General features: G+C 39.6%; 1 protein-coding gene across 9 annotated transcripts in view; it reads left to right on the top strand.

Annotated features, from left to right (window-relative positions):
* LOC117231917 (serine/threonine-protein phosphatase 2B catalytic subunit 3-like) overlaps nucleotides 1–13,551 on the top strand; it is a 151,301-nt gene that overhangs the window by 69,439 nt on the left and 68,311 nt on the right. The window lies entirely within an intron of this gene.

The following is a 13,551-nucleotide window of genomic DNA, read 5'->3' as shown; positions in this document are numbered from 1 at the left end:
CGATTAGAAATACGTTTGTCTCTTGAGAACTTGTGTTTAGCAACACGTTAGGAAAAAATTTATGGGACATGTTTGTAACCTTCTAAGCTGCCTTCGAGTAAAGTTTTTGCCTTATATCTTTCTCGTATCTTTTCCTGAATCTTCACAAACTTGCAAATATTTCGTCCCGCGTGGTAATATTAATTTTAGAACACTTAGCAGATACATATTTCATTTAGAGATGTGAGAATAAAATTTTCATATTTATACTGGCCATTCGTTTATTTCGATGGAATGACTTACACCTTACCAATTCACGGAATAAGGTAAAAAGCACGAAAATGGTAAAATTAAGACTGCAAATTTTTTAAATGAAGAAACTGAAGAACTGTTTCATTGGAAAATCATATTAAGAATCAACAAGAGTGCAAATATTGTGAGCATGACAGCAACGTGGATATAAACAGAAAATATTGTTTCAATTGTTCGCTCTAAATATTCATACGTGTTATTAGTTATAAATTAACGATGGTTCATATCATTCTTACAAAAACGTTTGCAATATTCGTGAATTATATTTGAACATATGAAAACGGTCATGAGTTAAAACATAAAAATTCCGTTTATTTATTACCAGAGGAAAATTAAAATTAAGGTACAAAATTTGGAAGATCGCGGCGGACTTAGATGCACAAAACGTCGTTACGCAAGCGAGTCGTCCAAGTTGCACAATTTTTGGCAGCGATCGTCGCGAGCAAACGCGCAATTTCCTTATAACTGAAAACTCCACGGCCTCGACGTAACCCTCGAGTCAATTAATTTCACTTCGTTAATTCGTTCGACTGTCTGCGTTGTTCTCGCTGACTCTTTTGTACTTCTGCCGTCCTTTTGTGATACCACTGAAACGATATATTCCCTTTTTGCTCGTCCTATAATTACGCCCGATACCGCAGCCATATCGCAATGAAATCATTTACCTGGTCATTGTTCCGCGGCTTGCGCACTGTAAAATGGTCGCGCAGACAACGTCTCGTTCGTTATTTCGGTTTGAAGGGCGATTGAACGCGAATGGCCAAGTTCTTTCAGTTCGAATTCTCGCCAAAAGCGAATCTTCCCAACGCAAGATGAATATCGAGCAAACATCGATGGTTCGGCGCGTTAAGCCAGTAGAACGCGTTCAGAAGTCGATCTCCTACTTTCTGTTTCCGCGAACTTTGAGTGTCTTTGGATTCGTTTGAAAATGAACGAAGAGTAAAATTCCTGTCTCGGTTTGAGTTAGGTTCTGTAGTTACGAAAGAGGCCTGTGAGAGAGTGTGTGATTGCCTTGATTTCTGCGCTGTACGTGACGATTGTATGTACCTATTCGCGAGGATAATTTGACGTCTGGTGCTCGGCGAACGTTGTGGTTGAATGTGTTCTTTGCTACTCAATGACGTTACCTTTTCGTTACGAATTTACTGTTTAGGATTGGTAAGTAGCATCTTGTTTCGGATTGATCGTGGTGCGAGAGTTAGAGGCAAATTAAGTTTAGGTTTATACGATTTGCGGTGGAAGGTTTTAGGTACGGTGATGTGCAATTTATTATTATTATTTCTTACGGGTTCTTTCGTATATTCGATGTAGAATGTAGAAATGTTGAGCTGCAGGGGAATGCTACTCAACTAAATGAGAGGATAATGATTATGTTCACATAAAAATACCTAAGCAGTTGAGTATATCTTCTGGTTGTTGCGCTCTAGAGTGGCGTTATTTCTAGAACAAATCTCTTCAAGGATCGTCAGAAGTATCAGTTTAAACGTAGCTAATGTTTCAAACAATTAGAATAAAAATTACTTGAGACTAAACTTGAAAATTTACTCGATTCATCATGTTGTCTCGTAAGTCTTTTCCCAGAAAGTTCATCAATTTCAGTTAAATTGTCAAAAATTTTTGTTTACACGAATAGGTTTGTGTAAATTCTATTCGTCTAATTGTATGAAAATATTTTTGGCAATTTAACTGAAATTGAGAAGCTTTCTGGAAAAAGATCTACGAGACAACATGATGAATCGAGTAAATTTTCAAGTTTAGTCTTAGGTAATTTTGATTCTAACGAGAATTTGATTCTAAATGAGAAGTTGAAGTTTAGTTTTAGAAAAATTTGTTTCATCGTTATAAAACCTGAATTATCCTCGATACTATTCGATCCTATGATGTAGGACACGGTTTTTGGCTATCGAAGACGACAAAGATTAAAACCTCTAAACTTCCTGTCAGCAAACATCATTCAACACTGCCAACAACGTACTTCGATTCAAAGATATCCCTTTCTCTTCGCGATCCTGTCGCAAACTTGCCAAACGAGAATCTTTATCTATGTCGTTCCATCAACCAAGACAATCATCGACTAAATAATTTCGCTGATTCGGCTGTAAACATGTGTCACGTTTTGTTACATGTTCCGACATGTGCAAAGAATCTGTTGTCCTAAAATCAAATGGAAATATTTTAATTTCACGCGACGTGTAATTTTAATTGGCGTAGAAATTTCGGAAAGAGCGCATTGTTTGTGACAGGCGTGACCGGACGCTGATATTTTTGTTTCGCAAAATTGGAAGGTAAATAAGATTGAGAAGATCGTGGATCACAATCGGGACGATTCTTCGGGGTACGTTGCAAAGCAACGCTTAGCTGCGCGTCTAATTTATCGGCTTGGCAAATGATCATGCACCGTGTCACTGATCCAGACAACGTCGCTCATAGTCACCGTGGGTGGCATTAGTCATCGTGCCAGATTCTCTTGTCTTTAACCACGTTACTTCGTTTGTACAGATTAGTAGAATCGTCTTGTAATATGTACCGATCTCTGTCTCTTGTTAAAATTGTTTACCGCGTTCCAAGACGAAAATGATCGCCTTGGCAGAGTTTGGAGACGCAGTGAAAAAATCGAAAGCACTGTTAAAATATATCTTCTTAAACTATTGTAAAATTAAGTACAAACATATTTTTGTCGTTAACGTATAGTTAGATGTATCACGTGTGTACCGTGTAGGGCATAACTAATTCAATAGCTACAGATTTTGTTCACGTCATTTTTTATTAGCATTAATAAAAGAGAATGATGTGCAAGAAAAATAAACACTTTTTTAATTCTGCGAATGTTCTTTTATTGGAGTTTTTATTTGAGTCGTAAATTATTGAACGATCGTTCGCGACTAGAAAGTAAAGAAAATTAAAGTAGAAGAAAGGATTTGATACTAGTCGATGTAAAAGAGTATTTTCAATCTTTAAATGGCAATTATGACTGACATTTACAATTTAATTTATGTAGCGTCGTATTTTAAAAGATTTTATGCGTCTTTTAGTGGAATTATTCGTTTTCGAAACTAAGTTATTCGTTTTCTAAAAAATCACGTCGTGCTCTAATTAATAATTTTTTTAAAAGATTTTCCAGTTCTCCCAACTTTTTCCTGCCCTCTGTATACGCGTATGCAAACTTCCCCGAGTTTCCAAGCAAGAAAGGAAAAACGGGAGGGAAAAAATCGAGGTTATATCCCATAAAATGGAATTACAATGAAATTCTCAGGCCACGTACTTCCAAGATTTCCCGATTCCACGTGCACCGCTTAAGTATGTACAGTGTATAAAACGTATATAGTGTATAAAACGTGTTAGAGTAACATGGCCCAGGCGTTATATGCACGTTAGAGTCGTCCTTATTTCTATTGTGCACAGCAGCCTCTAGAAGTTGCAGTACAGTCAGCCAAGCGCTATCATCCAATTCTTTGAAATGGCAAATTTTTCTGAAAGCACCTATGCTTTTCTTTTCTTCTCTATTATAGTTCTAGAAACGAGATATGAAGCGTTTAATTCATCGACAATGGAGACATTTTACTGAGAAGTGCGTTTCGTTTTAAATTCGGAACAATTTCACTTGAGAATGCACCACTGTAGATATTAAAAATTTCGAAAGGATTTTTTGACAGCGCGCTGTATTTGCGAAGAAAATTAATTAAATAAGAAAAATTAATTCAGAGATGCATTGTATTTCTATGGAAATTTCTACTAAAAATTCTACTTAAAAATGCACTCTATTTACAAAAAAAGAATTACTTCAACGATATATTTCTATAGAAAGTAAAAATTCTATTTAATGGTGCATTCTATTTTGTATATTTATTTATTCTCTGATATGACAAAATTTCGTAATTGTAGCGACATACAAGTTTCAATGGACGATTTTTTTTCCTTCAAAAACAACTTTATAGCGTAAACGTGCAAGAATATTGCAGCAGAGATTACTAGAAGGTAAAATTCGCGAGGCTAAAGCTTAGGATTGATATACATAGGACACTGCGATTCTGTGTTCGCGAAATAGACTATCGTATCTAATAATAAAACGAAAATGGGGGTTCACAATGAGAGGTAATAGCGATGATAGCGGGTAACAGACACGCGGACAACGCATAAGCGCGTGACAAGAACAAAAGCGGACGCGCGCGTCGATCATTTTCCAAATTTCTATTAATCAGCCCTCTGATGATGAACAATCGTGTGACGAGTAATTAACCGCTACTCCGGTAGTTTCGTAAATGAACAAAAGACACGCGTGCACTTAAATGATTCGACGAACTTGTTAATTACACGCGTTCTGTTCCAGACGAACAGATATCTCGGCATGTGACATTCGCTCTTGGATCATTTAATCATTAAATATGGCAAAGTGAAAAATGAATACACTGTATTGTAATTTGATTCTCTAATGGACAAGTTTCAGTAAAAAATATTACTTCGATTTGCAATTTTTAATTCTTTTCGTCTTTGAAGAAAAAGAAATGACGAGAAGAAAACGAGAGGAGGAGGAGTTCGATCGAAAATGATTTCTCCACTTCGTAATTTTTTCTTTCTTTTTATCCTACATGAATTCAATGATTCCATGAAATTTTAAAAACTTGTAGTCTTCGTAACATTACGATAAACTATCATTACTGTTACGTCGCGTGAAATGGACAGACCCTCAATAGACCTAAGGCCCCACCATAAACCGAATCTTATTCTTATATCTAATACTCGCAGGAACCTTTAATCCTGCAAGTATTTTCGGTTTATAGCTGGTACTTAAAACAGTCTTTAGATCTATTGCATCTAATGAGAAAAACGAATAATTGTCTAACGGAAAAGCTGGTTTCTCCCATAAACAATGTCGCCCATGAGCCACGTTGGTCGGAGGCTTCTTCCTTCTATCTTCATTCCTAACGTTGGTCATAACCAATCGGCATCGCGGATCGTTACCCTCACTTTCCTGACGAAAGGTGTGAGCAACGAATCCACGTTCTTCGTGGGCACACCCTTACCGAGCTTTCCTCCGTAATCATATAAGAACGAACTTCACTTCTTCTACGACATCAGGAGAGTCAACTCAACTTCCTCTACTACACTAGACTTGTTCCACAGTAACATTCAACAGACAAATGTCATCAGTCATTCTACATCAACCCGAGTCAAAGGACAGCAAGAGTCAGAAGTCAAGCAGAATCTACAAGTCGAAGACAGTCAATCGACAAAAGATACATCATCATAGTCGACACGAAAGGTCGTACTCATTCGTAGTTGTCATTTCAAATACGCAATCTTGTATCACACTGAAGTTGTTGGATCATTCAAAATATATAGTAACCTGTTAATAGTAGCGTTATATTCGATCAACCGCCCTTATTATCCCACAAGAAATAAGGGATCGAACGATTCGTAGCTTCGATTAGTCGAATCTTAACGGGAATTTACGACTCCCGTTGGCGCGCTTCTTCGAGATCGCATCTCCCCGCTAACGTCCGAAAGTTCAGGTACTTAACCCACTGACGGGAATATGGTTTTCGACTAATGTGAACCGCACGATCTTCCATTTCCTAGCCTGGTTTCTCGTTGTTTCGGACTTTAAAAAATCTGAAAATATTCTCAGGTACTTACTATAGTCTCTCGTTTATTATACATGTAATATCGTGATATAATGTGTTTACAAAGAGTGGACAATAGAGATGTTAATCAGACAGAAAAAGACGATTGTTGTTCAACCTGAACTATTCACGCCAAACGCACAGAAAACAGCGCAATCCACACTCTCTCGGCAACGCCACTCGCAACCTCCGTCTCCGCTTAACTCGCACTCTGCTTCTCGACTCGCACTCTGCTTTTCGACCCGCACTCTGCTTTTCGACTCGCACTCTGCTTTTCGACTCGCACTCTGCTGTTCGACTGCCTCTCGGGCCGTTGTAGCGCTCTATTGTCTATTGCTGGGCCCACCGCACACGTGTTTTACAGACGCTCATAGCCAGGGTCACGAAGGTCTTTTCGGCTATTTACCTATTTACCTGAAGGACCCGGTAATGCATTGATGGAGCCGACAGCGCCTCGGCTCTCGCGACATTGTAGTTAGCTCGACGTTTCTTGGGCCCTTCTTCCCGATACTACATACAAGTGATATTTCAACCAAGTGTTTGCACCTTTCTGTAATAAAAATAAAATTTCGACGCGAAGTTATTTGATAGTACACAGTGTTGTAATAAATAATTATATAAAACAAGTAATTGTAGGATTTTGCCCACAGGATCATGATCATTCAGGATCAAAAATATAAAGAAATTTGCCTTAGAAAAGTATAATTAATCGGAGATCTATGTTTGCGGGATTTTTTATTGGATTATTATCGAAAAACGATACGAGACGTTAACTTGGAAAATAAAATGATTCATAGAAACGAATTAAAAAGTCGAAAAAATAATTTATTAAAATTCCACAAGATTTTATTATTACATATATTTTACACAATTTTCAGTATATATATATGTAGTATCGTGGACGAAAGGCCTAAGAAATATCGGGCGAACTATGAACAATGTCGCGAGAGCCGAGGCGCCGTCGGGCCCATCAATGTGTCATCGGTCTTTTCAAGTGCATAGTTTCGTGGAAAAGACCTACGTGACCCTGGCCACGAGCGCTTGCAGAACACGTGTGCGGTGGGCCTAGGAAAAAGACAACGGAATGCGGCAACGGCCAGAGAGTAAGTCGAAAAGCAGAGTGCGAGTCGAAAAGCAGAGTGCGAGTCGAGGAGCCGTGTGCGAGTCGAGCGGAGACAGAGGTTGCGAGTGGCGTTGCCGAGAGAGTGTGGATTGCGCTGTTTTCTGTGCGTTTGGCGTGAATAGTTCAGGTTGAACAACAATCGTCTTTTTCTGTCTGATTAACATCTCTATTGTCCACTCTTTGTAAACACATTATATCACGATATTACATTTTTGGGGGCTCGTCCGGGATTGGACAAGACAGAAAACGAAACGGTTTAACAGAGCTATTCGAGCTAGTTGTGAATTTACCGGTACGCGGTGCGGTAAAAGACGATATCGTTGACGGTTTAAGTTTGTGTAGTGTGAAAAATGGCAAACGTCGGGGACGAGCGATTGTCGGGTGAAGAGGGTTCGACGCTGGAGGAGCTGAGGAGTAAGCTCGCGCGAATGAACCTCCCTATATCGGGTGTGAGGTCAGTGCTGATTGCAAGGCTGAATCGGGCGTGTAGGGCTGGACAATCGTATCGTAAGGGATCGACGGGCGGTGAAGAGCTAACCGGTCAACGAGATTTAGAAAATGTACAGAGAGCTGAGCGTGATTGTAACGAAGATGAAGATGTTGAGAAAATGAATACGAAGGAGTTGAAGGAGCGCCTCGCTAGTTTGGGTTTAAAAACGACGGGAAGAAAAGTAGAATTACGCGCACGGCTACAAGCGGCCATGGATGGTAACGACATATCGTCGGAAGAAGAAAGCGACGACGAAAGTGAGGATGAAGATGACAAGAAAAACGCAAGAGGATACAAGAGAGATACGCGAAGGGTGTATCAGGACCGTGATGAATATTGTCGAAGGGCATGCGTTGGTTCGACACTGAGTTTTAGAGACGTCGAAGATGCATTAGAGTCGTTTAGTGGCGACAAAGGTGAAAATGTCGAACGATGGTTCGAGTCGTTCGAGGAAGTCGCTGATACGTGCATGTGGTCGGATGGGCAGAAGGCAGTCTACGCCAGGAAGCTGCTGAAGGGATCAGCGAAAATATTTGCGAGATTCGAGTGTCATGCCAGGACTTGGCATGAGTTGAAGAGGGGGCTAGTGAAAGAATTTTCGGGGAAAGTCAACAGTAGGCAAGTTCATCAGAAACTTGAAGAAACGAAAAAGGAGAGTGATGAAGCATGTTTGGCTTACATGTACCGTATGCTCGAAATAGCCAGCCATGTGGACATGGAGGAGGAAGCAAAGGTGGAATACATAGTGGATGGAATAATAGACGACGAGAACAATAAGGCTGTATTGTACGGCGCTACGTCAATCAAAGAGTTGAGGAAGAGGTTAGTGATGTACGAAGAGCAGAAGAGTCGCAGAGCAAAGTCGATTGTGAAGCCGGCTAAAACCCAGAAGAACGGGAAGCCCAGTCAATCTGTAGATGCAATGAAGAAAAGAAGATGCTTCATTTGCGGTAGTGAGGATCATCTAAGTGTTAAGTGTCCGGAGAGGGGAGAAGGTGTTAGGTGTTCCGAGTGCAGCGGATTTGGACATATTGCAGCGAGGTGTACGGCGCGACCGAAAGGGACTTGCGTAGTGTCAAGATCCGAAAAAGGGAAGTATGTGAAAGAAGTGGCGATAGATGACTGTAGGTTTGTGGCATTAGTGGATACGGGTAGTGATCTCACGTTCATCCGATCAGACGAGTATGCGAGGTTAGGGTCACCACCGCTAGGTAAATGCAAGTTTAAGTTCGACGGTTTTGGTTCCGCTGGCAATGAGACCTGGGGTGAATTCACTAAGGTAATGACGGTTGATGGGTGTAAACTGCCAATCACTTTGCACGTTGTTTCAAACAAAATATTGACGAAGCACGGCCTGTTGTTAGGCACTGATTTTCTGGATCAGGTAGAGTTACGGGTTAAACGGGGCGAAGTGACTTTCTTGCGGCTTGACGAACAGACTAACAAAGACGTGTCGGATGTGTTTAGAATTAACGTAGTAGAAGAGACTGACGAAACAGACCTAACACACGTACAGGAACCGCATTATCGTGAAGCGATTCGAGATATCGTTAGGGGGTATAGGCCGGAGAAGAAGCGAGACGTCGGAATAACCGCAAAAGTAGTTTTGGAAAGCGACAAGCCGGTAGCGCGAAGACCGCGAAGACTGGCGCCGTCGGAAAGAAAGGAAGTAGATGATCTGATGGAAGCGTGGACAAACGAGGGTGTCATCAAATCGTCAGACTCGGAGTATGCGAGTCCGATAGGTGTAGTTAGAAAGAAAGATTTGTGTGTGCGTGCGGCTAGATGGGCCTTGTTACTAGGCGAGTTTAAGTATCAGGTGTGTCATCGGCCGGGGAAAAGTATGCAGCATGTAGATGCTTCGAGTAGGAACCCCCTGCCGAGCACTATGTATGTAACGGAGAGTGAAGACGGGCTGATTGCACGGTTGAGAAGGGCACAGAACAAAGACATTGAAGTCCGTAGGATTTTGGACGCCGCAACGTGCAGTCAGGCCGATGGGCAGGTAGTAAGAAACAATATTTTGTATAAGGAGTGTAAGGACGATGTGCTAATAGTAGTATCGAAGGTGATGCGGGCTCAAGTAGTCAGGCAAGCGCACGAGCGTGGGCATTTCGAGGTTACCAAAACAGAAGCTATGGGCAAGAAGGACTTCTGGTTCAAGGGGTTACGCGAAAAGGTCGAACACGTGGTATCCAACTGCCTTGACTGTAGCCTAACCGAACGAAACATAGGTAAGCTAGAAGGGAACCTGCGAAATTACAAGAAAAGAAGAAAGCGTGCGAAGCAGTACCGAAGGAAGGACCCGCACACACCTCGATTTTATGAAACCTTGGGTCCTAAACGCCGAAAGTGACGCATCTGATGACAGCGAGATAGAAGGCAACATCTGAGGGCAGATGTTATTGCAGGATGGCCGAGTGTAGTATCGTGGACGAAAGGCCTAAGAAATATCGGGCGAACTATAAACAATGTCGCGAGAGCCGAGGCGCCGTCGGGCCCATCAATGTGTCATCGGTCTTTTCAAGTGCATAGTTTCGTGGAAAAGACCTACGTGACCCTGGCCACGAGCGCTTGCAGAACACGTGTGCGGTGGGTCTAGGAAAAAGACAACGGAATGCGGCAACGGCCAGAGCGTTAGTCGAAAAGCAGAGTGCGAGTAGAAAAGCAGAGTGCGAGCCGAGGAGCCGTGTGCGAGACGAGCGGAGACAGAGGTTGCGAGTGGCGTTGCCGAGAGAGTGTGGATTGCGCTGTTTTCTGTGCGTTTGGCGTGAATAGTTCAGGTTGAACAACAATCGTCTTTTTCTGTCTGATTAACATCTCTATTGTCCACTCTTTGTAAACACATTATATCACGATATTACATATATATTTTACACAATCAATATATTTTACACAATCAGTGTCACTTATTTATCAAAAAGACTGTGGGCGGCAATACGGGTCACTGGAAGCACAGCGCTTATTTTACCTTAATCAAAGCCTTGTTGGTGCAAGGTTTTTCAGGTGCGACAGGTCTGACACCCTCGTTTTGGAGAAAGTGAGCGATGAAAATTTCGGCTGGAACGCAAGGACCCATTATGCCAGCGGATGCTTAATAGGTTAAATAACAATGGCAAATTGATAGGAAAATTACGATTTTCAAAAAATTTACGATTAAGATATCCTGAAATCATCGAATCGACGTTGATATGTCGCGACGATTCTCCTAGTCTTTTGGAATTACCATAATTTCGCTGTTTCACGTGCCTCTGATAATGAAGTCGGTGACTCGCAACGTGTCTCAGCCGGCGGCATCTCGCCTAATAAAACGAAAATGCACTCATAATCCTGTTATCAAGCCAGCCCGGTCAGGAACAATAGCGGCGACGCGCGTTCACGCGTATTCATAGCTACTTATACGCGATTGTTCCCTAGGTCGTGGAATATGCGCGACGTGCATTAATACCTGTGGATACCCGCATTTGAAACAAACGGTTAATGTATACACGATGAATAAAACATAGCCTGGCCCTGCCCCTCCTCCTGACTTCTCCCATTTCTCGCCACCCATTCGCCCTTCCTTCGATATCGATTTTACTAACGCGGCCAAGTTTCGACGATTGTTTTCCGCCGAACCGTACGTGCACTTCATCGATGCGCTTTCATCGGAAATAAATTATTGTTGTGGGATTGTAAGTGGGCTGTCTCTTCTTTTTTCTTTTCTTGGATTTTGGAGAGAATTTATGAATGAGAATGAATTTATGTATTGGGACTAGGTTATAAGTTGGATGGGAAATTTTTAATGAAATTTGAGAAAACATTGGTATTTTGTTAGGTAATTCATTTTTTCCTAGCTATTATGTCGTCCGAAAAGTTTCTTTCGTTTTATAAGGAAATAACGGATGCACAACATTTTCCGTTTTATATTATTTTATTGAATTACGTATGATCCATTTAGTTTTATCGAGATAAATACATATACAGATTAGGTTTCATGTTTGTATAAAGATGTATCGTTGTCTGTAAAAGAAAGACACTTTTCGGACAACCTAATATTTTGGAGCAGCGTTGCGAGCTTTTCTCAGAAAAGTTTTCGTCCTTTTCAGCGACGAGTTTCTTCGGGTAGATTTTACTTGAATTTCCTTAAATCCCTAGGAGATGCAAATTTTCATAATTGTAGTACGCTTAAAGGTTAGAAATTAGTAACGTTATATCGCCTGGTTTTAATCGCAAATATTGTTAAATTAATGGTAGCATTTATTAACATCGCAATAGCAATTGACAACGATCGATTATGTCCATTCTATTCCTGAATTAGAATATACGCATTAAAACGAAGTTGTGATTTAATAGTATCGTCTGACGCCGTAAATCATCGTGCATAATAGAATCATCATCTCTTGTTTAGTTTAGTTTAGTTTACATAATTCACATTAGATTTCCCAATTCTGAGTGTTGCTTTAATTTTACATTAGCTTCTAATAATAGATATATCTATATATCTGCATATTTCGTATCTCCATCGATTTATATTTATATAGTAACTATTTTTAACTAAAAGCCAGTTACTAACACTGCCCAAGGTAGTGTTAGCGTGATGCGAAATCTCAAACAACTGTACGCTTAATCATGAAACTGGAGAGGTATAAAAGGAAAGGAATTTGCTACTTCTCTGCCAAAATTCTCACTTTTATCATTGACGATGCAACCTCAACAGCCTGTAGTTCGTATTAAACGCGCGTTGCGAGAAACAGAAAAAGAGAAAACGGGAAGATTAATTACGTGCCGACCAATTGCGTTGAAACGTGAACGAAGATTTCGCGTAGGCGCTTTTGTTCGCGGTGCATGCCAGTTCCGCTAATTTCGTCGTCTCGCGTCGAGCTGGTCACTGCAATTAATTAACCAACGCCTCAAATAAAGCGAATAATGCTTCTTTCTATCTATCACCATGAATGCCTTTGTGATCTTTACAGTAAAGTTCCACCGAACTTTGTATTTCATACGATGCAATGTTTTGATTCGTTCCTATAGAATCGAGAGATTCTATGGAAAACGATACGTATATTTTTATTCGTAAACGTTTATAAATATTGTTAATTCTATATACAGGTGCTCATAAAAATTCTCTGTGAGAATCGATTGTAATGTTCTATCCAATAAAAAATATATAAATATTATAGTTGTTAGTAGCGATACTATAATGTAATGTAATATAATATAGCGTAATTGCTATGAATTATTTAATTGCCTTCGGGATCTTCAAAATGTTTACAAATTTCGTTACTAAACGTTTATAAATATCGCTATTTACAAATATCTTACAAATGTTATTGAATATTGTTATTTAAAAATAATATATAAATATAGAATAATTAAACACTTTTATTGATTCGTATAAACAACAAAAACTTGCATTTTTCTGTATAATATTGTTTAGATACTTTTGCGATCTTCAAAATGTTTACAAATCTCGGTCATAAACGTTTATAAATATCGCTATTTCTTATAAATGTTATTGAATATTGTTATTTAAAAATAATATATAAATATAGAATGATTAAACACTTTTATTGATTCGTATAAACAACAAAAACTTGCATTTTTCTGTATAATATTGTTTAGATACTTTTACGATCTTCAAAATACAAATTTTGCGACAAATTTTGTTTACAAATATCGCTAGTTTTATTTATAAATATTATTGAATATTGTTATTTAAAAATAATATATGAATATAGAATAATTAAATTCTACATTGTTTCGTATAAACGACAAAAATTTGCATTGTTCATTGTATTCATATTGTTTAAATACTTTGGCGATCTCCGCGAAATATATGTTTGCGCGGAACATTTCGTATCCTCTGTATACTCTTTCCAATTCGTTTTCAGTCTTTAGGAATACAATCATGATAGACGAGTCTCATAATAACGCTATTTCAAAATGTTTCTCGCAACATACATAATATGCTCGTAAATGGTGTCTACATGTGTTGGAATTCTTTCGTTTTCTCTGTAGGTCTGAACACGAGGCATCGTAGTACA

Source organism: Bombus vosnesenskii, unplaced genomic scaffold (assembly GCF_011952255.1).
Source record: "Bombus vosnesenskii isolate JDL3184/JDL3185 unplaced genomic scaffold, Bvos_JDL3184-5_v1.1 scf7180000013276, whole genome shotgun sequence".
Taxonomy (NCBI): domain Eukaryota; kingdom Metazoa; phylum Arthropoda; class Insecta; order Hymenoptera; family Apidae; genus Bombus; species Bombus vosnesenskii.
This window is presented reverse-complemented; position numbering and strand designations above follow the sequence as displayed.